This window comes from Nansenia antarctica (genome assembly GCF_963989245.1).
Source record: "Nansenia antarctica genome assembly, chromosome: 5".
Lineage (NCBI taxonomy): Eukaryota > Metazoa > Chordata > Actinopteri > Argentiniformes > Microstomatidae > Nansenia > Nansenia antarctica.
This window is the reverse complement of record NC_137690.1, coordinates 27806840-27834339: the sequence shown is the minus strand read 5'-3', so window position 1 is coordinate 27834339 and position 27500 is coordinate 27806840. Positions and strand designations below refer to the sequence as shown.

The window sequence follows — 27500 nt, the reverse complement described above, 5'->3', positions numbered from 1 at the left end:
TTGGTCTGTACTGTTTAGACTTGGTCTGTACTGTTTGGACTTGGTCTGTACTGTCTAGACTTGGTCTGTACTGTTTGGACTTGGTCTGTACTGTTTAGACTTGGTCTGTACTGTTTAGACTTGGTCTGTACTGTTTAGACTTGGTCTGTACTGTTTAGACCTGGTCTGTACTGTTTAGACTTGGTCTGTACTATCTAGACTTGGTCTGTACTATCTGGACTTGGTCTGTACTGTCTGGACTTGGTCTGTACTGTTTAGACTTGGTCTGTACTGTCTAGACTTGGTCTGTACTGTCTGGACTTGGTCTGTACTGTCTAGACTTGGTCTGTACTGTTTAGACTTGGTCTGTACTGTTTAGACTTGGTCTGTACTGTTTAGACTTGGTCTGTACTGTTTAGACCTGGTCTGTACTGTCTAGACTTGGTCTGTACTGTTTAGACTTGGTCTGTACTGTTTGGACTTGGTCTGTACTGTTTAGACTTGGTCTGTAGTGTTTAGACTTGGTCTGTACCGTTTAGACTTGGTCTGTACTGTTTAGACTTGGTCTGTACTGTTTAGACTTGGTCTGTACTGTTTAGACTTGGTCTGTATTGTCTAGACTTGGTCTGTAGTGTTTAGACTTGGTCTGTACTGTTTAGACTTGGTCTGTACTGTTTGGACTTGGTCTATACTGTTTAGACTTGGTCTGTACTGTTTGGACTTGGTCTGTACTCTCTAGACTTGGTCTGTACTGTTTAGACTTGGTCTGTACTGTTTGGACTTGGTCTGTACTGTCTAGACTTGGTCTGTACTGTTTGGACTTGGTCTGTACTGTTTAGACTTGGTCTGTACTGTTTAGACTTGGTCTGTACTGTTTAGACTTGGTCTGTACTGTTTAGACCTGGTCTGTACTGTTTAGACTTGGTCTGTACTATCTAGACTTGGTCTGTACTATCTGGACTTGGTCTGTACTGTCTGGACTTGGTCTGTACTGTTTAGACTTGGTCTGTACTGTCTAGACTTGGTCTGTACTGTCTGGACTTGGTCTGTACTGTCTAGACTTGGTCTGTACTGTTTAGACTTGGTCTGTACTGTTTAGACTTGGTCTGTACTGTTTAGACTTGGTCTGTACTGTTTAGACCTGGTCTGTACTGTCTAGACTTGGTCTGTACTGTTTAGACTTGGTCTGTACTGTTTGGACTTGGTCTGTACTGTTTAGACTTGGTCTGTAGTGTTTAGACTTGGTCTGTACCGTTTAGACTTGGTCTGTACTGTTTAGACTTGGTCTGTACTGTTTAGACTTGGTCTGTACTGTTTAGACTTGGTCTGTATTGTCTAGACTTGGTCTGTAGTGTTTAGACTTGGTCTGTACCGTTTAGACTTGGTCTGTATTGTCTAGACTTGGTCTGTACTGTTTAGACTTGGTCTGTACCGTTTAGACTTGGTCTGTACTGTCTAGACTTGGTCTGTACTGTCTAGACTTGGTCTGTACTGTTTAGACTTGGTCTGTATTGTTTAGACTTGGTCTGTACTGTCTAGACTTGGTCTGTACTGTTTAGACTTGGTCTGTACTGTTTAGACTTGGTCTGTACTGTCTAGACTTGGTCTGTACAGTTTAGACTTGGTCTGTACTGTTTAGACTTGGTCTGTACTGTCTGGACTTGGTCTGTACTGTTTAGACTTGGTCTGTACTGTTTAGACTTGGTCTGTACTGTTTAGACTTGGTCTGTACTGTCTGGACTTGGTCTGTACTGTTTAGACTTGGTCTGTACTGTTTAGACTTGGTCTGTACTGTTTAGACTTGGTCTGTACTGTTTAGACTTGGTCTGTACTGTCTGGACTTGGTCTGTACTGTTTAGACTTGGTCTGTACTGTCTGGACTTGGTCTGTACTGTCTGGACTTGGTCTGTACTGTCTAGACCTGGTCTGTACTGTTTAGACCTGGTCTGTATTGTTTAGACCTGGTCTGTACTGTCTGAGTGGAGTGAAAGGGCTGCTAGAGCCACACCAAATAATTCCAACCATACAACTGTAAATAAATTAATTAATCAAAACAAGTGCAAAGAAGAAACAAAGACAGAGGAAGGAATGAATGACTCCAAGAAGACCATGACTAGGTAGATTGAGACATGCAGTACTACTAGCCTACTGCAGTATATGACTAGGTAGATTGAGACATGCAGTACTACTAGCCTACTGCAGTATATGAAAATCAGAGCAATGACAGTTTGCTAAATGTTTCCTTGCCTTGGACACCCGCTTTGCTTACTTCACATTGTGATATCTGACTTTCAGCGGATTGTAATTCAAGTAAACTGAATTTCTAATTCTAATTCATTTTCATTTTCAATTTCAACAATTAGAATTGGAATTTCAGCTAACTGAAATGGTAGTGACCCCAACCCTGATGCCATTCAAGCTCTCTTGAAACATACAATATCAGAAAATTGGTCAATTCTTCTGTGTTAAGCTCTTGTCTTAACTATCCTCACCCCCTCATGTCCTCTAGATTCAAAGCTCTTTTCAAACAATCATGAACTATCATTTCAACCATTTCCTCTTCCTGTTTCTGCACACACAGCTTTATTCTACACAGTAGAATCATCATAAACACAGACATTTACAGCTCAAAACTGATGACACCCCCTATATTTTGTATTGCCCATTGCCATGCCATCAAATATGAAAGGGTTGGACGTACAATACTGTAGTGGAGGCTGTCGGCTCTTGATGGAGTAGTCACTTAGAAGCACAGTCGTAAAAGATTGACAAGGCCCCCTCACTTGTGTTTTCAGTGACGCTGGGCGCTTTTCATGTTTTATGGGGGAAGCAGGGCCTCGTCTTGTTGCTCTGGCATCTTCGCCGTGACAGCGATGCGATGGCTTGAAATACAGCTGGGGATTTCTCCATGGGGAGCAGCAAATGGAGAGAGAAAGAGAGAGAGAGAGAGAGAGAGACAGAGAGAGAGAGAGAGAGAGAGAGAGAGAGAGAGAGAGAGAGAGAGAGAGAGAGAGAGAGAGAGAGACAGACAGACAGACAGTGACAGTGACAGAGAGAATAGAGAGAAAGAGAGAGATACAAAGAAATAGAGAGAAAGAAAGAGACCTCTCTGTACAGTATGTCCAGTCCACCAGAGGGGACTTCATCACTTCATCACTGTCTTAAAACGGCCCACATCCTCAGAGGCTAGCTACTGTGCTAGAGAGAGACCAGTTATGTCTTTAACTGTGTCTGTATGCCTTAGCTTCGGCTAACCTCAGCCCACAGCCGCCTCTGATCAAACAAGTCCCAATGTGTCTCAGCATCCGTTGAGGTTGATGAGTCGACTGTCTGTGAGTCCTGGGGACTGAGGGGCGGGGGGGCTGAGTGAGTGAGCGAGCTGACATGAGATGATTCCTATGTATGGCAGTTGATGATGTCATCATGTGTAATGTAACTGGAAGGATACAGGCGGCACTAATAGTTTGCCTCGAAGTTGTTGTGTTTCGGGGCAGTTCTGTTCACTACTATTAATGTATGATGGTTCTCATCTTTGGTTGAAGGGAAGCTCAACACTTAAAGGGATCTCTTGTTGAAAGGGAAGCTTATATATACTGTACAGTAAGTTAGAGGTCTTGTGTCGTGGCTAGTGGCTACATTACTCAGAGTATGTGACCTGATGAAGATCCTTGTAGGATGGAAACGTTGTCTGTCTCAGTTTGTTACTGTAATAAAGGTACGTGTTGGAGCATTTGAGTGTGTGGGCTCTATTTCATTTTAAAGGGACCTTTTTTTCGGCCCTGCACCCCGTTAAAGGGGCAATATGGGATTGTTAATATTGTTGTCATTCTTATGGTATATTTCTTTGGTTAGACAGATTTAAGAAATAAATGATATGTCGCCATTGTTATGTGTGTCTTCTTCTTCTTTTCAATTTGATTGGCGGTTGGCGACCAACTTGAGGCGCATTACCACCACCTACCGGACTGTGTTTGAACGTTAAGGTGGTGTGTCTGAGGAGGCGTGGCCATGGATGTACTGCTCCTGTTGATTGGGCTGATGGGACACACCTGTGGCTGATGACCTGTGGTTTATGACCTTTGGTTTGCTTCTGTTGTTGCCTGGTCCGCCCTGTCATAGATTATTGAAGTAGCGGGAGATGCCTGTTTTGCGTATTCTTCTTATTAGTGGAGGTTTTGTTGATTCAGTGTTTCTTTGTGTAGGTATGAGGGCTGTCCATTAAAACATTACCCTTTTTACACCATTTCAGTGACTCTGACAATTTTTCTATGTTGTGGCTTTATGTATACGGCTTTTGTGCAGCACTTTGGTTTGGTCCCTTTGGTTTCCTTGGGACACTTTCAGCCGTAACACCGTTGGCTCTGATTATAAGTTATAGCCCATTAGAACCCACAATGTTGGTGTGTTTTACTCCATTGTGGATGTAAACCCACGCTGTAGTACTTCAAAACATAGTTTGAACCATCACTTCAATCTCAGGGATGGTCCGTCATTGCATCCATACTCACTTCCATGAAATACTCACAGATAAATTGATGAATGGAGTGACTTTACCAACAGTTGGTGATATTATGTGTTTTCAGGCATGAGCTCAGTTCACTGTGTCTGTGAGCTCATATCAAGTAGGTCCTACGTCTTACGGGATAAATAAGTAACTATGTCCACGGGTCTGCAGCCACCTCAGGGACGCATGTGAGATGTTCTGCCGCTGTAATGGAAGAGAGGGGCTTCTTCTAACCAGGCTAGTCCAGTATCGCCATTCCTCAGAGACTGAGGTGGGGGGCATGTGGTCCTCTTCTCTATGTCTACAGGGGCTAGAGGTCTTCATGAAGATGTGAGTTTCTCCACAAAGAACTCAGTTTTGCGGACAGCTGTCAACACTGTGCTCCCCAGACCGTAGCCGTGGCAAACTCCAGACAGATGACGCACTGAAAGAGTCCCCCCCCCCTTCCCCCTCCATGACTCCCGGTGTAGGGGGACTTACGTGTAATTAAAGGGGTTTCAAATGGCCCAGAGGCATAAAAGATGGATCCTGTTTGCAGCAAATGGAGCCTCTCTTAACTCCTCTGAATGCCATCATGTCTGTTCCTGAAGGAGGAAGAGGAGCAGACTCCTGGGAACATGGAGGAAGAGACCCTGACTTTCATCCCAATAGTATTCCCTCTATTCTGTAGGGTAGTATTTCCCAGGCGCGGATCTATGGGTGGGCCTAGGCCCACCCAGATTGACAGCTGGCCCACCCAGTCAGATTCATAAAAATACATATTTTTTAATAATAAAATATTTTTAAAGTTTAATTTTCACTAACTAACTGTAATGTGAATAGTTTTGTCTTGCGACCGTCATTGCCACCGGCTTGTGAAGAACTGGTAGGACTACACCGTCGGATCTGTCAGCCATGGAGGAACCAGCCACTCAACCAAAGCTGGTAACATTCCCTACTACCACTGTAATAGATGGGAAATCGCGCTCCTTCAGTAGAAATTGGTACGAGAAGTTCAAGTGGATGGAATATAGTAAAGAAATAAAACGCTATTTTTTGTAAAGTGTGTCGACATTTCCCAGAGGCGCACACGGAGTTCACTTTTATAAGAGATGGATACAAAAATTGGAAACGTCTCCGGCAGGCCTGTGACAAACACGAGTCTAGCAAGCCGCATGCTGTTGCCCTCACCAAGTTGGATGTGCAAAGCCATGGACCCCAAAGCCGTGGGACAGTGTTAAATCAAATGCACGGTGATGCCGTTTCATTCATAGAGCGAAACCGGCAACACGTTAAAGTTGTGTTAGACATTGCTATGTTGTGTGCCAAGTTGGAAATTCCACTTAGAGGTCACAGAGAAACGGAAGAGGCGCTCAATAAAGGTAATTTCTTGGAGCTATTCAAGTTCATGTCAAAATATGATCCAGAAATTGAAAATAGACTGAAGGAACTGCCTCGAAATGCCACGCTCCTAAGCCATCACATTCAGGATGAGCTGCTTGAGGCTGCAGCCTCACTGCTAATTCGAAAGATAAAGTCTGAACTGCATGAGCAATCCACATATTATGCCATACTTGCGGATGAGTATAAAGATCTATCCAAGCGCGAGCTAGTTGCTGTCTGTATTCGATTCATTCATGGAGGGGTAATTAAAGAACGAGCAGTAGGCTTTGTGGAAACTGCGGAATTGTCTGCTCAAGGAATATCACAGAGGATCTGTGTATTCGTTCATTTATTTGTTCATACATTCATTTATGTACCTATATATTTATTGTTAATTCTGTCAGACTTGGTCCTCCATAGTTGATGGTTATTGGTTAATTCATTGAATTGCGTGCGCTTGAATGCCTTGCGTGTGTGTATTATAATAACTTGTTTGGCTGTCCGTTGCATTGGGTAGACGGGTACTTTATTTATTTTCTGTTCGTTTCATGGTCTGCATAGTGATCTCCTCCAGTCCCTGCGAATATTTTGCGTGTGTGCATGCGTGTTGGTCGTACCCAAATGTTTCGAGCACCCACGGGCAGAAACATAAATCGGCGCCTATGATCGCGAGCCCGGTTGTGTTCCATCCATCTGGCTGCTCATACATAGATCTAAAACGTGCGGTGATGAGTTTCACTCAGGCCCACCCAGATTTTTCCAGGCCTACCCATCAGCCACTTTCTGTATCCGCCACTGGTATTTCCTCTATAGGGTGGGGGCGGGGGGGGGTTAACCTTGGTTTAGGTGACGCGTGTCGCTCTAGATCATGTAACAAGTTAAATCTACATTCGCTTTGGAACCACATCCACAACCAGAACAATGGATAAAGGATTACGTTTGCATGCATGTTTAGTGTGTTTAGTGTGACATTTAAAGGGGCAATCTGTAATTGGTACATACATTTTTGGACTTTTAAATTAATTATATTTAGTTTTAGGAATGACTGGATTCAGCTGTGATGTGCAAAGTCTAAAGATCGGATCAGATCATCAGTATCATTTTATGGTTTTATACAATGTGTGTACAAGGGAGAGATACAACATACAGCAAAGTACCAGAGGCAACACATCTAATGACCTTTGTTCATGTTGACTCATTTCTAACCATGCCAGCAATAAGCACAACTCAAATAATTAACGGAAACTAAAAGGCTGGTGTCCGTCACGTAGGCAGTCACTGGAGTGTCTCATGCGTACATACCTTCACCTGCAAATCTGACAAGGATGGAAATCAGTCACAACATTGGTAAGGAGGATACAACATTTTATTATTATCATTATTTTACTATGTATTATAATTACACACACACACACACACACACACACACACACACACACACACACACACACACACACACACACACACACACACACACACACACACACACACACACACACACACACACACATATATATAGATGCACACATTCAATGGTGACAGGGACATAACATATACAGTATATTACAAATATTGAATATACTCAGTATTCACAGCATTTTTTCAGTAACACAATACTGTTGGTCATTTTACAATTTAAAAATAATCTCAAACATTTCAACATTTTTCATAATCTCAAAACATGTCACACCATTGTCAATTCCAACTGTATGCAAATATGTGACAAATAACATTTAATTTGATTTGATTTGCCATAATAAAATCACCAATCCTCCAGTTGTGCTTTACAGGTGGTAATACCGTAGCTATATATTTGCATCCTTACAGTATGTAATATAGGGTTATACTTAGTTTGTGTTGTATCAGGATAATAAGTATCCATTCAATGTTTTCAGCTTCTGTATGAATAGTAAAAAGTCCTTGAGGAGGGTCGTAACCAAAGTGTTATATAGTTTGTGTTTATCAGAATAAAAAGTATTAGTTAAAACGTAATCAGTGCTTTCAGTTTCTGAATGAATATAGTAAACAGTCCTTGAGGAGGACTGGTCGTAAACCAGTGACTTATATTATTTTATTTTAACTGACATTGAAAATAGCTGCACTATAGTAAAGTATTATTTTATGGTAGGACTAATGGTTATCAAACCATTATGATAGTCCTCTATGGCTCAGTCGGTAGACCATGGCACTAACAACGCTTAGGTTGTGGGTTTGATTCCCACTGAGACCATATATACTGAAAAATGCACTCTGCAATTTAAATCGCTGTGGATAAAAGCGTCAGCTAAATGGCATATATAAACTATAAAGCTTTTTATAACAAAGGCATCAAATTGAGGCATCATCATGGCGATCTGATCGAGCATTACCGCAGTGTAAGTCCTCTCTTCTCAGTAGGCTTCTGAAAACAGACCTAAAGGGGAAAATCGCCAGCCGTTGTCAGATAAATACATTATGAACCACCAAGCATCTAAACACAAATGTATTCTCTCGCCTTGCCTTTAGAGTCCATTCCACCCCACATATGCGGAAACCACTGTTTGGGGCCCCTGTCCTTCTATAAAGGGACCTTGGGCACCAAGATGTCTCTGAGTCAGGGAGCCAGGTATGTGGAGCGGGACAGGGAGACCTACCAGAATGGCCTGGTCTTCACCAGTCGTCCTATCAGGGTCTGGGAGAAGATCCATCTACGTGTGGAGCGCTGTGACCAGCACTGGGACGAAGCCCTGCGACTGGGCTTCACCTCCATACCCCCCTCATCATTTGGTCCTCTCTTCCCCGCTGCCATGGCCATCCCTGACCTCATCACCACCCCGGGGTACTGGGCAACTGATTTGCCCCACAACCACACCATGCCCGGGAAAGAGCTCCGGTTCTGGATGACCCGTCGGGGTTTATGGTGTATGAGGGGCCCGATGGTGTGAGGCACCAAAAAGTCATGAAAGGCGTAGATATGACACAACCACACAGGGCAATGTTAGATATCTATGGGCAGACCCGAGCTGTGTTCCTGCTGGGTACAAAATATACAGTATATCTCATTTGTTTGTTTTTTTGTTTATTGGTGAAAGCAGTAAAACCCTAAATGTTGTGCAAGATTATCTCACAACCCAATAAATATATCATTCTCCCATGATCCCCCAGGGTCAGAGAAGAAGAGAGAAAAACGTAAGCTGCAGAGGTCCTGTCCTGTGCCGCCTCCTCCTGCAGCGGGTGAAGGTGACAGCTGTATGTGTGTGAGGAGGGGTAGGCCGTGTTGCAGCTCTCAGGACTACAGGCTCCATGCAGCTCATAACACCACACAGACAGACAGACCCACAGGTTAGTATAGGCCCACTGCATATGCATATACTGTCGGTCTTTAGTCAATCAGTTTGGTGTTTACACTGAACGCATTTACTCCTACTAAAGTTGATGAAGGATGACAAAAACACTTGAATAGAACGTGGGCTACTGCGTTTTCGAAAATCTGTGTCCAATTCTTGAAACCATATAACATACATACAACCATATCATAAGCATGTTACTATGTTACTGGATCATTTGTTTTATGGACTACTTTCCGGACTTAATAACCAAAAAGTGACCATGTTTAATACATTATTTTCTAGACCAAGACTCGGGTGAGGGATGTGTGGTGTGTCTGTCTGCGCGCGCTTGTGTGGGCCCGCTATGTCGCTGACGAGTCAGAAACAGCTCAGAAGACGAAACCCCATCGAAATGACTGATAATGTGCAACAGTCAGGGAGAGAGAAGAAATCTACAAACAAAACCTATAATATATATATTTAAAAAACATGTTAATTAGCATTATGTCCTTCTTTTGAATTGTAAACTAACAACTGTACAGGACTATTTGTGTCCATCAATAACTGTATTATACTGTATTATACTGTAGCCTGTCTACTGTATGTGTTTGTTTCTTATTTTACTGATCAATAAACAAATCCCCCAAAACGGTGTGAGATTATGTAGAGATGTATTCTGAGATACATGTTTGGTCGTAGGCTACTCTAATGTCATCACCTACCATAGGAACCGACATGATATCTGTATCAACATGTCACTCTGTTAATAAGGATTCAGATATTTCTTTTTGATATTGGAAACCCTCATGTTAAAGGGATAATCTGGGATTGGTACATTGGTATATTAAGAGTTTTAAATTAATGTTAGCTATTGGTTCTTGACGAATATAAATGAGTCATGAGTTTAGTTGAACTGTCTTACCCCGTCAGAAGCCAAAATATACGCTTGTTTGACTTCATTGTTTCTAATTGTAACATTGTGATCTAATGGATGAGCAGTCCTTGCATCCATAGTAGCTCTGTGTCTATGAAATAGAAAGTATCTACATTACTCCAGCCCCATCCCTCAGCTGTTTACCATTAATGGAGCTGGGAGACTGCTTTGTTGTTGTTTGAATCCAAGATTCCCCCTTTAGATTGGAAGCAATTGTCTCTTTGAATGTTAACATTTAGCTTTAAGCGGTGCTCCCAGACAGAACTGAACTACCCGTGTGTCAATGCACAGGCTGTGCGACACTCCATTAAGATGCAGAGTAAACCTGCTTCCTGACTCTTGTCTGGTAGCACTTTGTGGAATAATCGAATCAGCCCAAACAAAAAGACACTGAAATGAAGCGTCCTCATTCTCTACCAATGAGGAGCAGCTGTTCCCTTCCTTATTGTGCAAGCTAACCGGGTGAGCTCCGGAATATTCCTGCTACCTTTATTACATTACCATGAGCTTAGCAGCCAGGGCACTACTGCATCCTAGACACGGCTATTACTTTGCACGTGCTTGTGTGTGTGTGTGTGTGTGCGTGTGTGTGTGTGTGTGAGAGAGAGAGAGAGGGAAAGACGGAAGGGGCTGGGTGTGTGTTTGTGTGTTTGTGTGTGTGTTTGTGTGTGTGTGTGTGTGTGTGTGTAGGTGTGCGTGTCTCTGACTCCTTGTCTGCCTCTCGCTCCCTGCCTCCTCCTTGCCCCCCCTCCTCCCTCTGCTCCCCCCCTCCCTGTGTGTCAGAGCCCTTCTCCTGTCAGTAATTTGTTGCTAATCAGCTGTCAGCTCTGAAGTGATGATGAGGTGATCATCTCGGCCGGCGGAAGGTAATGGCCTTAAAAGTCACAGAGTCAATGTCAATGGGATCACTCGGATTCAATCAGGGCGGCCCGATGAAGGATGGCCCCCGCTGACATTACCACTCATTTTGAGCCCAAGCATCTGGGCCCTAGTAAATAACCATCAGTGGGTGGGTCCCCGGGACAGGTCATTAGCCCTGAGAAAAATAAATATCTCTTCTCTCATGAAGGCTGCAAGTCATTTAGCACAGACTAGGAAATTTCACCCTAGATTAAGTATGATGAGCCAATATCAGTCAGCGGAGGAGGCCATCCCGCCGCACACACGCGGGGGCTTGATGAGACGAGGGGGGAAATTTATATGCGGGGGACCCCTCGCGAAATGTAATATGATTTTAAAGGCTTGATGTGTTGGCATAGAAAGAGGGGGCAAGATCGGACCGTTCAACAAACCGACCCCCCCCCCACCACCACCACTCCCTCGCCCCTCCCTCCCCCCCCACCACCACTCCCGCGCCCCCCCCTCCCCCCCCCACCCCGCTTAGCCTCCGCCTCCTTCCGTACACCGTCCTTCCATCCATCCTTGCACTCTCATCGCCTCCTCCTTGGACACATTCACTCTCTTTTTCAGGGGGGGGGGCGGGGGAAGGGGGAAGGGGGGGTGTTACCGTGTGTGCTAGCATGAGGCCATCTCGCCCCGTCTTCCTGAGGGGTCAGAGTTCAATGACTGTTGGCTCTGGCGGGGGGATATCTGCTGTCTGATAGGGTCGTAGGACAGCTGTCTGGTACCAAACACATTTTGTTGTTGCTAAGTGAAAGAGCACTCTAATTGGCTAATTAAGGTCAGATCTGGGAACAGGGTTTCCCCTCCCTGCAGATTAGCAAGGGATTTGCGGTTCATAGCCCCGTCTTTGGGAATGCTGATGAATTCCCTTGCTTCCATATTCATGGTCTTGAGTGTTATATCAGTGGTGTTATTCTGTTACCCTTGACTCTTCTAGAGTCTAGACAATTTGGTCAGTTGGTTCAGTCTCACAACCTGAGTTTGTGTTGTATTTTGTTTTAATGCCATTATCAGATAATAACCGTTTTACCCATATTTTCGATTGTAATTGTGATTCATACTGGGCTGTTAAATACGTTTTACCAGAAGTTTTATCAAACTACTCAACAATCCTTGAGGATTCTTATGGCAAATTATTGTCATGCGTAGACATTACATGGCCTCAAGTACACAAGTCATGTGCCAAAGACCACACCCGTTCTTCCAAAAGTTGGGCACACATTCAATGCAACTAATGTAAATCCTTGATGTACAAATGACCCTCACGGGTTTGAGCTGTCATCAATTCAATTAATAGCTAATGGATCCATTACGGCAAATATAATACAAACATTATTATATTAACCTCCAAATGTAGTCTAATTCTATCAACATAATTAATTTAATCAATTTGGAAAGTGAGGGTTATATGAATAATTGATATCAACAGTTAAATATTAAATATTCATATTCCTTCATACATCTCTTGCATGAATTGGGAGCACCACTGGGCTTTGAGCCCCTCTCTCTCTCTCTCTCTCTCTCTCTCTCTCTCTCTCTCTCTCTCTCTCTCTCTCTCTCTCTCTCTCTCTCTCTCTCTCTCTCTCTGTGAGGATGCAGCTGGGGTTTGGAGCGAGAGAGGAGGGGGCAGCCATTTTGGTTCAGCTGCCGCAGCTGTAGCTCTGTGTGTCTGAACTGCTGCTGGACCTCAGGGGGTGCAGGACTGACCTTCATGCTGCAGAGAGCCTTCACAGCTGAGTTCACGAGCCTCTCTCTCCTCTCACCCTCTCTCTCTCTCTCCCTCTCTCCCCCTCTCTCTCTCTCTCTCGCCTGGGCCCAGGCCATATATCTCTCCTGCTCCCCGCTCCCTGCCCCACACTCAGCAACTCTTGGCGTGGCTTCATTAGGTATAATGTACTTTCTCGTTTACCGGCCCCTCTCTCTCTCTCCCAGGGATATTTGGAGTGGGGAGAATTCACTGACCTTACTGAAGGGCTCGGGCATGGCCACCAACTCTACTACCCCCCCTCCCTCTCCCCCCCCCCCCCCCCCCCCCCCCGCAGCCCCCTACACCTACAACCCTGGGGTCCGCTATGTACTGTAACAGCCCTTCACAAGAGAAGGCTGTCATCCAGATACAAATACACACACACACACGCACGTACACGGACACACAAAAACACACACCCACACACACACACACCCACACCCCACACAACCGACAGGGGCGTCTCCATTGACAGAAACAGGTGCTGGGCCCAGGTGGGGCTGCCAGTGCTGAGGCTGGCAGAGAGCAGAGGGTCATACGAGGCCTGGGATCCACAAGCATGGCACCACTGACATCATACCTCCAACAACACTCACCCCCCCCGGTGCCAACTTGTTAACTAGGTCACCAAGAAATACCTTGAATGCTCAGGTCTGAACATAGAACTGAACCCTGGAGTATGTGGAGAAGGTGAGTGGTGTAATTAGTGAGTCATTTGTTCATAATTGTTTATTAGAGAAAATAATTAGAATATATGTCTCTGTTTTGGGCCAGACTATTCCCTTGCCTGGAAGACTATCATTAGTGAGTCAGACAAGCAGTGAAAATGGCTGCATGCGGTAATGGCCGACATTTATCTGTGTCTGAGCTGTGTCCAATCCAGCCCGAACGCTGTCAACCACGACAACACAACAAGCGCGACAACAACAACAAGTTATTCAGCAACTCCTGTTGGAACGATCAAATCCGGGAATAGGAATGAAGTCACCTTGTTTTTCAAAAAGCAACTGAACTATCTTGTTTCCGTGCATTCTTCTACACGGTGTAACGTTTACACGCTCTTCCCCCTCTCTCGTTGTGATCAATCATGCCTATACGCAGTTGATGCTCGTCCATCTGCTATCGCAAGCACTGTCCATATAACAATCGCCTGTCAATTTCAACTGTTTTATCGACTCATCTGCTAGAGCTAGGGCTTCGATCACAATTATCGTTTTTTATGAATACATTTTCATGAATATATTACCATCCCATCTCCACCACATTTGATGGTAGTGTTGTTTTTCTCACAGTTAATCACCGGGCAGATAAATCATGCACATATTTGGTGTCCATCTGCTGGGAAGGTGCCGCCCGCGCGCCTCCCTCGTTCACACTGCTGGACAATAACAGGACTAAAAGGAGGGTGAGGACCATGCCAGTACACCTCTTTCTCTTCTCGGTCTGTGCCACCACCCGTCATCTCATAAGGAGGGCCCCGCGTTTTTCCTGGTCAAGTCACGTGTTGTGATAGATGTACAATTATATCGTTTGATAGGATAGAAGGATATTTCAAATGAAAGAAATATTACCGGAGTCATGAGGATGATTTTCTTTGGACAAAGGTCCGTTTGTCGACATACCATAGTTCCTGACATCCAAATCATCGCAAAAATAAGCGCAACATCATTGTTATTGTTACAACTCTACCAAAACGGTTACATACTGTAATTGAGAACCTGAAATGCCAATGTTGTTGCAGAGACTCTCGTGATATGATGATATGATATTCACTTAAAAAAATCAAATAATAATCCTCGGCTAATTCAGAGAAAAACTTCGGACGGGCCCCCAAATAGAACGGGGTGCTTTGTTATTGCAAGATGGCTTTATGGGTCATGAAAGAGTGATTCACACATCACATTAAAGTGCTCGTCCTCACCGGACGTCTAACTGCTCCTCTCCTTAAAACTGGGAAGTACCCCATCAATTACTGGCTAAGCAGCCATACTGAAGATCTCACTCTGAACAGTGTGTGGGGACACCTCTGTCAGCGTGATGATCGATGCACTGGAGGCTAGGGCTGCCCCCAGCATGCTCTCAGGGGCCGGCAGCTGCAACACACACACAACAGCAGAGTGTGACACATACACACACACACACACACACACACACATATACGGTATGTACACACGGACACACACACACACACACACACACACACACACACACACACGCACGCACGCACACACACACACACACACACACACACACACACACACATATGGTATGTACACACACTACTGTACACACTACTGTACACACACACGCACACACACACACACACACACACACACACACACACACACACACACTCACACAGGTACACACACTGAAACACACAGGAAAAAGGAGGTAAAGAGTAGTCCATGGCCCAAGAAGAGAGAGACAGAGACAGAGTGAGAGGGGGAGAGAGAGAGAGAGAGAGAGAGAGAGAGAGAGACAGAGTGAGAGGGGGAGAGAGAGAGAGAGGGGGAGAATGTGACAGCTTTGGGACACTACTATCAACACCATCTAGTTCTCTCAGAACAGACTAATTAAAAAGCAAAACAACAAAATGCTAAATATTTGTGTGTATATTATAAGTGTTTTCTAATCACATTCAGTGATTTTGAAAAAATAAGCGTACAATTTTACCAAAGTTTGGTGGAACAACCAACCGTCTTTTTACAACAATTTTAAATTAATTAAAAAAATTATCTGCAGTCTGCACAGCTGCAAAACTGACAGAGCTAGTGCTACTAATTATAAAATTGCCACTTTGATGTCCAATAGTCATTAAAGATTCAATTGGGTCTGGAGAAAATTAATAGAGCATTAATCAACATGCGCTAATTAGCTAATAACATGTTAATTAAATCAGGTATTTAAAGTTCTGAGACATGTAATGCTTATTCTACCATACAGTTCCATTTAGCTCCAGGTCGGAGAAGGAGGAGCATGCTACCGGTATGTGTGTGTGTGTGTGTGTGTGTGTGTGTGTGTGTGTGTGTGTGTATGTATGTGTGCAGGGTGACTGGGAGTCAATAGAATTGACACAATGTTGAGATCCATTGAGATCCATAGGGATTTCACACTGTGGTCTGTCGTTGTCTTTTGTTTTAGTGGCGTTCCGTTTCTCCCCCCGCGAACAATTACGCCATGTGAACAAAAAGAAGAATGCAGTTGTGATTATGACAAATTATGATTTGATCGCCACTGCAGATGCCATATGTTTAGTGTTCCTCTTGACTCAGCGATGTAGCTGCCTGGTATTGAGGAGGATCGGGAATGGCAGAAAGCCAATACAGAACACCCATCTTTGAGGTCCAGATCAGTGAATTATTTTGATAGTGTGTAACCGTCCCGCTCCCTTAATGGGAAATCAATAGGCCCTGGTGGTGTAAAACGGTTGACCTTAGTATTGCCTTTTTCTTTCTCTCTCTCTCTCTCTCTCTCTCTCTCTCTCTCTCTCTCTCTCTCTCTCTCTCTCTCCCTCTCTCTCCCTCACCCTCCCCTCCCATCTCTGTGGAAATGGCTCCATAAGCTCTGAGACATCTTTTATTTTCAAAGCATTACAAATGCTGGCGAACTAGAGCTTTGAGTTAATCATAAACCTCAGCGCCTTTGGACTACAATACCCAATAGCCTCTCCACACAGCCAGTCCTCTGGACTACAATATCCAATAGCTCTTTTACTCTCCTGTTTATTGAACACTCTGCCCTGATAATTAATGCGATAATTGTAATATAAGTTACGTAATGTATGTTCACTAAGCTAATGAAATAATTTACTGATATCAACAGGAATTAAAAACATTGCAACAGGATCGTTGTTGCTAATGCTATACATATCATTTTGGTTTTGATTGTTTGGTGTTGAAGTGTTGACTGTGTGGTTCATGATATAATGCTAATCCATTTCGTATCTCATCACACAACACAGTCCGTAGTTTAAGGCCAACAAACCTTTTTTTAAAGCAAAAATTAGCTAGCTTTTGCTCATGGTAGTGGGGAGGTGTGGCCCTCTCTGTCCAATCAGGCCATTTATTTGCAACGTATTCTCGATCGATACTCTGATCTGCGCTCTCCAAAACCAATATTTCCCCTGACCACTCCACTCCAGTCAGCTCACCTTAAAGCAGGGTACAGTCACTGCCACAGATCAATAAGCTTGATGGAAAGCAATAATCAGCCCTATTAAGTGACAATGGTTTACTCTGTAACAGCTGGGCTGGCAAGAGAGCGGAGCTTGTCTGACTAATGAATCGTGAAACAATCAGGCAGTAGCCATTTGTGTTTAGATCTGTAAATATGGCGCGGTACAAGTGCCAGACCATCGCCGGCACTCCAGCTGGGGCCACAGATGGTCTGGATTCAAAGCAGCACAGGCACCGTTAGGCTCCTCTAGTCCCCACGCCGCACCTCCGCTGTCTCTGACTGACAACTTCACTTTCGCACTAACTTACCCGTTTGCCCTGCGTTCAGAGCCAAGATTTCTTAAAAAGCTGACAGCTCTCAAAAGGGGGCGGGCGCGGGGGGTGGGAGGTGGGGGGTGGTGGTCTCGGAGCTCTCCGACAAGGGGTAGGAGAGGGAGAGAGAGAGAGAGAGAGAGAGTGTGTAGGGGGGAAAGGGGGTGGGGGGGGGGGGGGCGGGGAGAGGGAGTGCAAAAAAAAGAGAAAGAGGCAAAGTGAGGAGCAATGTGATCCTGCTATTTAAAGACATGATCACCTAATTAACCTTGGAAGGCAATGACTAATTCTGACACGGTTAACCCACTTGAACAGTGGCAGAGGTGGGGGCAATAAATCTCATTAAGTAGCTCTTCTTCAAATATGAATAACAGGGCTGGACACCATTGCACTTCATTATTTGGTAAAGAATTGAAAATATGTACTCTGCTTATCAGTCAAGCAGGGGGGAACTGGCTGGGTTATGTGACTGAGATGTATTTCACGGTACGACAGCTGAATAAATACAGCGCCATTCAAACAGACAAATAAGAATTCATTTCAAAGGGCTTTTGTCATTTTGCCCGCACAAATGATTGAAATGGAGACAGAATACATTCCATTGTGATGCTGCGAGCGAGAGAGAGAGAGAGAGAAATAGAGAGAGAGAAACGTCCTTGAAGATAGAGCCATGAAAGAGATGAAAGGTCTTTTTAATCTATTTTCAAGGTAAAATCATCTTCCACCACTTTACCGCTCATGTTTGATGCAGTGAATTTGAAAGCAGTATGAAAGCATCACAATGCCAGGAAGCTATTACACTACATGACACACATTGTTTACTAGAACAACTACTTTAGCAGCTATACCATGATGCACACTGTTATAACACACCATTATAACTGCACATACTGACACTATGAGGGTAATTGAAGATAATGAGTGCCAACTCAATATTAAACTGAGCCCTCTTAAACCTACTACTGATGTTTATTTAATTGAAAAATGAAATAATATACTGACAAATGTTTCTGAATCCCTGTGATATGAATCTAGAGTACATGAATCTCTTTCCTCAAATATATCATTATAGGAAATAACACCATGTTACGTTTTTTAACGCTAGGGATATTATGTTTTTCAATATCCTTTCCTCTCATATTTGAAATAAAGTACTGTATGCCGCTTTCACAGTATGAACACTTTAGCTGATGCGGTGCTTTTAAGGTAGTCAAATATAGACCCAAAGACAATGAGCAGCAGAGACCTGCTGCACGCAGCCATTCTATTCTGGTGCCTGGTGCGTTAGCCTAGCATGTGCTTTGATATTTATGAGCACCTAAATGTGTGTGAGCAGGTCAGTGGGACCCTTCACTTCACATCGCTACGAAAGCCAAAGCCAGCCCTCCTGTCCTTGCCTCTCTAATCCCAATGAATACCAACCTAGGCAATGGAACTTTTCGCAACGTTAACTGTCATGACCCCCGCTCGGCGATGGGAAACGGCTTAACTAAACTGTCAGGTCCAATAAAGCCAATAAAGGGATCAGATAAATGTTTATTACATAGTGGGAAAAGATCATTTCTAGGCAGAAATTGAGGATGACCTTTCGGGGGGGTGTGTGTGTGGGGGGGGGGGGATAATTCCTCGCTGTCTTTTTTCTACTGGATAAATCACGGTCCCCTTTGTTCACGGCTGATGTGGTGGAACCTTGCTGACGCGGGGATGTAAAACATTCTGGTCCTCGTCTTTGTGTCCCAATTAGGGCCCACCATGTCTGAATATCACCCTCCACACACAGCCAACGCTACGCTATACAGTAGTTACTGAGTACCTATTGTACTGGAGTGCCGGAAAGTGCCGGAAAGCCCATTTATATGTTTGAATGTTTCAGATGCAGCATAATTCAATATATAGGAGCCCTAACAATACTGGGCGGTTTAGTTCAATAATAAATAAAATAAATAAAAATAAACAAGATCTCTTCAAATACATTTACATTTTACATATAAAGGGGAGCCCCCCCACCCTTCCCAATCATATTCTATATTCCTTGATAAATCAGTGTTCTGTACACGCCTGCTGTGACATTACTGACATTATATATGAATTGTACACTGTTAAAACACATGTTTAGTATCCTCTGCAGTCCTTTCCCAACGCCACCATGGGGATATTACATGTGTAATATCCAGGTAAACCCATTCAAACATTACCGTCAATATGCAATATTAATATGGAGCTAAGATGTTCCTAGTGGAATACTACACTACCACAGTATGTAAATACACAGAAAATATGTAATACTCATGAAATATGGATGAGTCTACCTACCCATCAGCACCTGCACACCTCACAGTTCAACGTGAGCAGATGTGGTGTGATGAGATCAGGTTAAGGGGCTGTACGGAGTGTGCAACCCCCCCTCCTCCCCTCCCCTCCCCAACCCCTCCCCTCTCCTCTACCCCCCACCCCTCCTTGGGCTGTCCTCTGAGCTACATGTGGCATCTCTGCCTCCTGCTCCCTATGACAATCCAATCTGTCCCTACTATGACCACTTCATCCCAGACTTGGCTCCAGACCCTGGAGCAGCCAGCCTCCTCCTCCTCCCCGTGAGGAAGTCTACCACCTCCCACTGAACCCACTGGGAGGAAGAGCGTCCTCAGAAAGAAGGGCTTTGAATGGCAAGGGATGAAGGATTAACACTGGAAACACCATGGTTCTGGTAGAAGAACTCCCCCGTAGTTTCATGAAAACGAAATAATAATACAATAATTCATGTTTGGGTATTTTATGTTTTTATGTTTTTTTGTGTGTGTTTGCCAATTACATTCAATTATGTTCAGTAGAACATAACAGTAGTAACATTTGTGATAGCTTATGACCATTCCTGCTCTCCTTTGTGAATACTAAAGCAGCTATCTTTATAATCCTCACAACAAGGCCGCTCCAAAGGCCAATTACCTCCTCTCGCTCTGTAAGGTCATAAACATAGGCCGTCTAGGAGAGCTGTCTGTCTGTCTGTCTGTCTGTCTGTCTGACTGACTGCCTGGCTGCCTGCAACCTGCAACCTGCAACCTGCCTACCTGCCTGTCTGTCTGTTTGTCTGTCTGACAGCCTGGCTGCCTGGCTGCCTGCAGCCTGCCTGCCTGTCTGCCTGTCTGCCTGTCTGTCTGTCTGTCTGTCTGTCTGTCTGCCTGTCTGTCTGTCTGTCTGTCTGTCTGTCTGTCTGCCTGCCAGCCTGTCTGTCTGTCTCTCTGTCTGTCTGTCTGTCTCTCTGAAGCTTTTAACTGGGACACATTCTCACACACCCCACGGAGCACCAAAGCGACTGGGTGTCCGGGGTCAGAGGTCAGGGTCTGGGGACCTGCTCTGCCCTGCCTCCCTGGGCTCAGGAGCAGGGGCCAAGGGAAGGAGAGAGAGAGAGAGAGAGAGAGAGGGAGTTAGAAAGGAATATTGAGGGAGGGAGGAAGGGAGGGAGGGAGGGAGAGGGTGGAGGAGGGCCTCACCCGCCACCCAGCCCATTAGATGTGTGCAGTGGCCTGTGAGATGTTGTATCACTTTAATTAGTGGAAGGCCGTAGGGTACGGCGATGTGACGAGATTGGGAGAAGGTTGATCATGTTTTAGTCATTGCTCAAAGCGAGGGGCCTCTCCCACATAAAGGGTTTTGTCAAGCTTGGCTTGTTCTCTGGCCCTTTGTCAAGGCGGGTGAGAAGATGGGCCTCGTTGTGTTCTGATATCTATCCAGTACGCTGGTTTGTTTTCCTTATTTGAACTGAACATTACAGAACTGTCACCACGACCCATCGGAAGAGATTTGAAGTGCTGGTTGTTGTTTGAAAACCTAGTTTATTCATTTGTTCTCAGGCTCTAAAAGGTTGTCATTAAAATCCCCAAAATAAAAATATTTTATTTTTTAAATTCTCATGCCACCTCTAAATACAGTCAATCCCCAAATAAAGCACGATCACTTTATAATCATCCGCGTTAGGCAGCATGTCATGAAGGCCATTAATTTAGCCGTCCTGCCACCAGCAGAACGTCTAGCTGAAGAATTGAGGCCACTTTTTAAATGTTCATACGATTTCTGAATAAATTTTAGACAATTATTTCAAATCATAGCAGGCTGAATGCTCCTTGGCACTGTGCCAGCTGCCACAGACAGAGGGGAACAGACCATGAGTGAAAGGATGGGATGGGGCCGGCGGGTAGGGGGTGTGGGGTGTGTGGGGGGTGGGGTGCAGGGGTGTAGGGTAATTGGACTTATTGTCCTATTCTATAGCTAATGAAGTGATGTAATCGAGGGGATTTCCTCTTAAAGGTAGTAATAGAGTCCTTTGTAGTATTTTTTGTTTGGCATTATATTGATAATTGCAATAAATAGAATATAATTGAACATAAATCATAAATATACAAATGTGGTGGACCATTTATTGTTGCACAATAATTTGTATAATACATTTAAATTATAATTGTGGTTTGGTTGTAACGATACAGTACAGTGCTTTGTATATTGGTGGTATGCAGCATGTATAAATGGTTGGATACAGCACTGAATAAGCGTTTCACTTTGTGTTATGGGATGTTTGAAAGCATAACTACAGAAAGGACAGGATGTAACGAAAATACCAGAGACTGACGTCAGAGGTGAAAACCTATCACTGGACAATGACCACCTAATGGGAAGTGTCATGTACTATGGCTCTATGTGAGGGGGTGGGCCTGGGCCGAGAGCTTTATTGCAGCCATAAAAGTTTACACATCCCCATCTCTTTGAATTTGTATTGACAGGTGCTCTCACAAATAATGGATTCTAACCGGGATAGAAAAAGCAGCCATATTAACTTAGAGAGCTGTAGGTAGGGAAATACCCACATAATAGGGACAAGGAAAATAAAGACTTATGGAAAAGGAAATGAGGTATGAATAGCCATAAGCGTGAAGACAATTACCTCGCCTCTTCGGAAATCGTATATTTGTGAAGATAATTTCTCCGGAAGACAGACTGTCTCTTTACACTTGACCCTGTGTGATTATCTCCTCTATGCCTGAACTCTCCTTGAACTTGGAATAACCATCGCACAAGTGGGACACAGCTATCTCCCCTGCATCTGGTTATTTTAGCTCCAATTTGCTGCCTAATACAGAAATTACCCTGATCTATGGCCCAAGCCACCCCTCTTATGGATTAGTATCAGAATCGGCACATTCACGAATGAGACGCCTGAGTGAAATCCTATCTTTGCACTTTCGACGTCTTGATTGATTTCTAGAAATATTCTATATACAATATTCTAATGTTTCACGCAGCTAAGCACAACCAATAGAATGGCTGTGAGTAGAAATATCTTGATAGACAGCATCGTAAAAATATTTTGGTTGCTCTTAGTTTTTCAGTAAAAAAAACAACTATTGTTCTTATTGAAAAGTAGTAAGTGGTAAGTGGTGATTATACAGTAATAACCTAGTAATAACCAGTAATAACCTATGAATTGCTTCGTACTGATTTACAATCTAAATTAAATCCTGTGCATCTTCGTATAGACAGGATAACGACCAGAATATACCGCAGAGAGACAAAAAAACATCTCGGAGACCAACCCGTCCCTCTGGTGTCGTCAGTGACGTCCCTCGGTCTGCGTCCAGGCTGGTGGCCGTGTCACCTCGCCACGCCGTGCCTGGGACAAGCATGAGCGGCCGTAAAGGACGTCTCATGGACACCAGTTGGGCTTCCCAGACTCTGCACACGTTATTACCCCCAACAGAAGCGCTCTGGCTGGGGTGGCAGGAGACCCGTCCAGGCACAGCTTCAGTGGGAGACGCAAAAACAGATGGCCACCCTCAGCCAGACATTAGGAGCCCCAGCAGCCTCCCAGTCCACGGTCAGACAGCTAACAGGACGATAGCAAGACACAAAACACAGGAGGCAGTCACACTCGTCATAGTGACACAGTAAGAACAGGCGTGTCTGACTGAATTTGCACTCCGTGAGCCTCAGAATGACGCCCGCTGAAGTTAATAATGTCCACATTTCTTTTATAGTACAGCGTATGGATGTGCTATCCTTTAGAAATGATCATTATGGGTGTACAAGTACAAGATAGTGCCTCCAGTTCTTAGCTTCAGACTCAACAGCTCTTAGAACCATGACCCTAACAAGACCAAACCTGTACTCTTCCGCTCATACTGTACGAACTTTAGATACAGATGTGTCAGATACAGTGCGATACAGTATAGCCACTGCTTTGAAGGAGAGACTCTGACACAACAACATAAAGCACCCTACAACACAAGGTCCCTCTGCAAAGCACCCATGGTTGACAGACATCATCAAGGTTCAGTTGGAGCTATTGGTTTTCTCCAGTGTCCGGAACAGAGACTTGAACACAGAGGGAGTTATTCCTGCATGTCTTCCTCACACCTGGGTCTAGAGAGGGCACCGGTCGGCTTTAAACGTCATCACCTGTCACCAGAGAGACACTGCCGGGCTCTGAGAGCGTTGCTGCCTGCCTACCTGCCTTCCTCCATCGCGAGAGACATCCGCACCTGTCCTTGAAGTCATGCTTGGGAAGTGAACTGAAACAGAGTGTTTTTGTCTGGGAATGGCTGTCTCATCATTGGCCATGCTTGTCTTCACATTCTGTCTTTTTACATTTAATTGAATCAAACTGTTGTTTGCGTGTACGTGGTTTAAACATTAATACAATTCTGCAAATCTTGAGTCAACAGTTCTGTCTTTACAACTATGTGTGACCAGACAGTGGTGGTGGGTGGTGGGTGGTGGGTGGTGGGTGGCGGTGGGAGGGGGGGATGTTAGTCTCCCCGGGACACAGTGATCAAGGTGACATGTCTCTCTGGACTCTACAGGGGGTGTCTGCGCTCCAGAAGGTGTCACGAGAAGGCCAAGAGTGTCACCTCAGCATACCTGATGTTGGATGATGTAATACCACACACACATGCAAGCACGCACCCACGGACGCACACACACAGAGAGGCCAGGGCAAAAGAAAAGATCCAAAATGTTGATGGTTAGCACAAATATTAAAGATGCTCTTTGTTATTGCATCACGAATCAATGTGAATCTGACATCTTGTGACGAGAGAAGTGAAAAATGTGTTTTCTCTTCTCCACGACTCTCTCTCTCTCTCTCTCTCTCTCTCTCTCTCTCTCTCTCTCTCTCTCTCTCTCTCTCTCTCTCTCTCTCTCTCTTAAACACAAGTCATTATTTCAAATGAGTGAGAGTGAGTCACTATGCCACTCTTGTGAAATGGAATAATAACATGTAGAAATAAGTTTAGGTCTATTTCTGCAAGGGATGTCTGCCGAGCTATTTCATACAAACTCAGAAGACTAAACTAGAGGTGATGTTATCTCATGTTTAGAGAACAAACACCAAGTACCATTTTTGCAACTGGTTACTCATTGTTTACTAGGATACTACAATTATGTCTATGGATAGCACTCTATTGGCGCTTCTCCACTATCGTCCCGTACCGTACCAGAACCTGTGCTCCCGCTTTGTTTTGCTTTCTCCACTGCCAACTGGCCCGTACCGGGTCGTAGTACCCGTACTGATTTCAGCTACTGCTCCTGAGTCGGAGCGAAAGATACTATCCGTGCTATTCGTGACAGCGGCTAGTGAACATGCAAACCACACGCTCACTCGAAGGGGTCAAAAAGTGAAAGTGATACTTATTGTGTCAACAATATCTAGTTTTTGTTTGAAGTTTTACCCACTCAATATAATAAACAACAGTTTAACGATCACTAAATACGTATAATTTGTGGATTGGATTCACTGTTCACGGCAACCGGTAAGTGATAATGACATGTAAACATACTTTCGTTTAGGATGTGTTCAAAAGCAAGGACTGTGTGTTCATCTAATTATGTGTAGTTATGTATTTTGTAGCATGTCAATGTTCTCTCAGCATGTTGTGATGTTATAAAAACGCAGTTAGACGTTCGTAGCGATGTCTAATGTTAGCCGCTAGCTGTTAGCAGCGTTTGTAGCTGTGGCTGCGTTTAGAGTCACTTTTCTCCCATTCAGTGTTTGAGTGTTGTACCCACATTCAAATACGCCTGTCGTGTTAAATCTTTTCCCGATTTCAATGTATGACACATCATTTGAAAGCTTACAATCTGTAGTTTCAGGCTATGTAAAAAAAAGAAAAATTACTTGGCCGTTTGGTTTATCCTTTGACCAGCTGGTGTCACCTACTTTCCCGACTCGCTCCAGGTCTGTTGTGTATAACGGAGAAACGTTTCAGAAAATACGGTACGGGTAAGATACAAATGCGTGCCGTCCTGTACCGTCCCGGTCTGGTCAATGGAGAAGCGCCATAAGTCTCACTGACATGTCAGGGAGGGAGTTTGGCCCATACAGTATTGAAGCCCATAAAAAACCTTGGCCTGAGGGAAAGGGGGAATGAAACTGAATGTCAGCAATAACACAAAGGACCTTGATTTAACATTTCACCCAAGCCATGTCCCCTTTCACAGCCTAGAGCGAGCATTGAGTTCCCTGGCACGCTGTTACACTCCACAGAATGACTGTCCCCATCCTCGGGCCAGGCTTGACCATCTGAGAGACACACACACACACACACACACACACACACACTTGCTGGTACAAACACACACGCGTGCACGCACGCACACACGCACACACACACACACACACACACACACAGACACACACACACACACACACACACACGCACACACACACACACACACACACACACACACACACACACACACACCATCTCCTTTACGACTTTATTAACATTTATTATATAAAATCTCATATCTTCTGTTTTATTATAACAATTATTATGTGTGAAACAATGAACATTCAGAAAATTATACTTTATGATAATGAATAGATTAGATTACATTATTTTATTGCCTTTATCACTTTGAGAAGAACAGTTGGATAACAAAGATTTCAGTGTTTTATTTGGAGACACTGTAAGGTCACCATGAAAACCACTTGAGGTATATCATTCATATCTGTTTTATAGGCCGAAGACGGAATACATTTTTTGTGAATACGTCTTCATCCTTACGAGACAGAGATAGACAGACTCACTCACATTTGCACACACACACACACACACACACACACACACACACACACACACAAACACCCCCACACCTCCTCCCTCTTCTTTGCAGTTCACAGTCCAAAATCCCTCCCCACCCACACATTTTCACCCTCTTTTTTTATTATGCCCCCCCCCCCCCCCCCCTCCGTCGCCCCTCCTCAACCAAACTGTTCAAGCCACTTGACTGCCAGGGAGGCAAGATGGCCCTCCAGCCCTCCAGCCAATCAGACAGCTTGGCAACACACTGGAGATCGCAGGCCAGCTGATCCAGTCTCCGACTTCCTTCGTCTGCTCTTGTGGAAACTTTTGGACTCTTGTGAATATCTCTGAGCTTCACGGTCTGCTAGACTGGAGTGGATTAAAGGGGGGGGGGAGAGCAAGAGGGGGGGGAGAACGAGAGAGACAAGAGAGAGAGAGAGAGAGAGAGAGAGAGAGAGAGAGAGAGAGAGAGAGAGAGAGAGAGAGAGAGACAGGGGAATCGAGAAAAAAAAAAGAGAAAAGAAAACCCAGCCTGTGGCCATTGGGGCTAGGGAAATCTGTTGGCTGAGAACCCTGCTACACCAGATCAGTGGCTCAACGTGGGGCCGAGGCAGAGAGACTTTACACTTATAGATGCTGTCACAGCGCCCGACGATGCGGCCTGGCAGCCCTTAATGCCCTTCAGTGGTTGGCACAGGGCGGTGGCATTGTGGAAGCAGATCTCATCCATTCTGCTTCTGCATCTTGCGGAAGTGGAAGTGGAAATCGCACCCACCCCGGTCAGATGGCGGCGATAGTCATCGGGTCGTATTCGCCGCAACGCGGGCCTTGGCGTTTTATTTGGTCCTCGTTGGTGTCTCCGGCTGGCTGTGTCAATGGGAATCATGCTGGGAGGATGTTTGCTCTCAGATTGCGTCGTTGCACTTAGACTTAGGCTTAGCATGATGGTGTCTCAAGAAAATACTGTATACTCATATGTGACACGTTCTAGTGTTTTGGTCCTCATGTCGGGATCCGATGTAATGATCTGACTTTTCTTTCGGAAAATGTGAATACATTTCCGCGTTGTTGAAAATCAATGACACATCGCTACTCTACTAACACAGCTTGTTTTGTGAGCCTGCTAACAATGTAAAGTAGTGTTATAGTTAACTAGGTAGCAGTGGGGATTACTCACCCAATCCATTGCGTTGCAGTGTTTT

The 27500-nt window shown here is 44.5% G+C and overlaps 1 pseudogene across 1 annotated transcript in view; it reads left to right on the top strand.

Moving 5' to 3' along the window:
* Nucleotides 1-8325: 8325 nt before the first annotated feature.
* The window catches only part of LOC308157937 (E3 ubiquitin-protein ligase NEURL1-like), an 85306-nt pseudogene continuing 66131 nt past the window's right edge, over nt 8326-27500 (top strand). The window contains exons 1-2 of the transcript in view: nt 8326-8862; nt 8990-9064. The product of the transcript in view is annotated as an E3 ubiquitin-protein ligase NEURL1-like (transcript). The remainder of the gene's footprint in view (nt 8863-8989; nt 9065-27500) is intronic.